This window comes from Belonocnema kinseyi, chromosome 8 (genome assembly GCF_010883055.1).
Source record: "Belonocnema kinseyi isolate 2016_QV_RU_SX_M_011 chromosome 8, B_treatae_v1, whole genome shotgun sequence".
NCBI lineage: Eukaryota > Metazoa > Arthropoda > Insecta > Hymenoptera > Cynipidae > Belonocnema > Belonocnema kinseyi.
This window is the reverse complement of record NC_046664.1, coordinates 90,267,963-90,270,763: the sequence shown is the minus strand read 5'-3', so window position 1 is coordinate 90,270,763 and position 2,801 is coordinate 90,267,963.

Sequence of the window (2,801 nt, the reverse complement as noted above, 5' to 3'; positions counted from 1 at the left end):
TACATCGAATGGGTCAACTCGAGCCTAACCTAGAAATAAATTTAACCTAGTCTAACCTAACCTAACCTCACGAAACACAATTAAACTGATTGTGTTGTCCCGGTGTGTTTGCGGTTCCGTTTGAATCAGCTTGGGCTTAACCTGCAAAGAGGTCAAAACTATCCTAACCTAAAAAAACCTGACCTAACCTAACCTAACTTCACGTAACACAATTAAACTCATTGTGTTATCCCGTTGTGTTTGCGGTACCGTTTCATTCAGCTTCGGCTTAACCTACATAGAGGTTTAACCTATCATAACCTAATAAAACCTGACCTAACCTAACCTAACCGAATGAAATTCAATCACACGTGTAGCTATGTAAGCGTACGGCTCTCAGTCTTAAATGTGTGCCATATTTAATAGATTACCTCGATCTTAACCCACAAATGAATCTAACTTATCAGAACATAACAAAATTTTGCTTAACGCAACACAACTTAACTTTAGTGTTCCGGTTGTAACACAATAAAATTCATTTCATTGTACTACAGGTGGTTAAAAATTTAGACGCACATTACTCATTTGAAGAAACTTAGAACTACAAGTAGAATTGACCCCATTTCAATTAAACTGACAATGTTTGTATCAATTAAAATGTAGAACTGTAACTTAAACATGCAAATGAATAAGAGTTTTATTCAATTTTTTTTCTTTCTGCTTTTCTTAAACTTAAGGGATATATTTATACTATACGGAAGAACAGGGTTGCCAGCGTAATCGGTTAGGTCTGGGAAATCTGGGAAAATAGGCTTCCAGAGCTTTACGTGTAGTTCAATAAATTTCAGTTAATTCAGGTTAGGTGAGGTCAGGTTCTGTTGTGTAAAGTTATGTTAAATAAGTTGATATCAGGCAAGGGATGATCCTTCACAGTTGTCGACATGTGAAAAATTGCATCACTGGCATTATTTTGAAATTTATTTGCCTCAGTGCACGATTTTTCATCATTTTTGAGGTTATGGCTCAACCATGACGTGATGGGTGATTTTTGATACCGAATTTGAATTCAGCGCCCCAAAATCCATAAGAATACGTGTGTCTTGTTACCAGATCCGCACACTTTTTTTTGTGTGGCTGTGTAATTGAGATTGAAAATTGGATCATTTTGATACGCAATTCGCTGATCAGATACAAAATTCTAAATCTGTATGAAAGCTCTGCATATCATTTTGATCCCATTTCTGGATCAAATTGATTATGTGGCATTTCCTTTGTTCACAGTGAAACCCAGGAATACATTTTATCGTTCAATAAGATAAAAACGTTTCAGCACGTTTATCTAAATCTTTAGGTTTCTATCAACCCTGATGTAGGCTTCAAAAATTGTAAACAAACACTATTTGGTATAAACTAACCAAAGTGCAGACTGTGTATTCAAGAAGTGTAGATGAGTGATTTTTGGGTTTAAAATTAGTGAAATAATGTGAGAATATTGCAAATTGTATACCGCGAGGATTTTGAAATTTATGAAGGACATTTTTTCGGTGAACATAGATGCAGCCGTCTGACATATGTCAAACAAATATTTACGTCACATAAATTTTATCCTCCGCAACATAAATTTTATCTTTTTTCAGATAAATTTTATTTTTCATTAGATAAATGTGATGCAACGTTTTAATCTTATTGAAAGATAAAATTTATTCCTGGGGTTTACTGTGTTGTCAACTGGATAAGGACCATGTGAGGTTGGGACTTAAAATAATGTACTCAAAATGCCATCTTCAAATAGTGCTATCGTTTTTAATTTTCATGTCTTCATATGCTTAAAAAATCATTTAAATTGCGAAAAATAAGTCGAATATTAGCTGTAGTTGAGGGAAATGTTTAAAAACCTCCGAAAGTATTTAAGTATCTACATCTGAAACGGAGAGTTGACAAGAAATTCCATTAATGACATATATTTCACTAACAATGTTATATATTTATTTCCTAGCGAACAATATCGTCTACCTACATATCACGTCAATAGTAATCAAATTATTAGGTAATATGCCATTGTGCCAAGTAAGCTTAATAGAACGCTAAAAAATAACAGAAATTGTATTGCTCGCACAGGCAAGATAACACAGGGACACGAAAATAAAGGTCTTGTCCACCAGACGAGATACAAATTTCTATGCGGTTTTGGGGTCGTTGAATCCGAATCCGGGGTCGGTTTGACTCGGTCAGATCGCATTTCGTTCATAACCTCAAAAAAATAATGAAAGTTAGAACATTCATGGAAACACCCAGAAAGCAAAGCGGTTACATGCTTTACGGTCGCTGAGTCAAAATTTAAAGGTTATTTGACTCGGCCATTTTGCATTTCATGCATATCCTAATAAATTAAGACACAGAAAATTGTTCTCAACATAAATTGTTTGTATTCAGCGTCTGGTGCACAGAACTTGTTAGTCATTCTTTGAGCATGGCTTTCAGTCTGTAGCACAAAATCCGGCTGCATTGATAGATACTGTGACGATGACAACTGCCCCGAAAGGGGATGTGCAGAATGATTCGTTCTCAGGTTTGTTGAGTAGATTGTGTCAGGGACAGTTATCGGTGTTTAAATTCATTTTTAAAAGATTATGAATGGAATGCGACCTCGCCGAGTAAAATGACCTTTAAATTTGGACACAGCGACCCTGAAAACATATAACCTCTTTGCTTTCTGGGTATTTCCATGAATGTTCCAACTTTCATCATTTTTTTGAGGCTATGAACAAAATGCGACCTGATCCAACCAACCCAACCTCAGATTTAGATTCAGCGATCCAAAA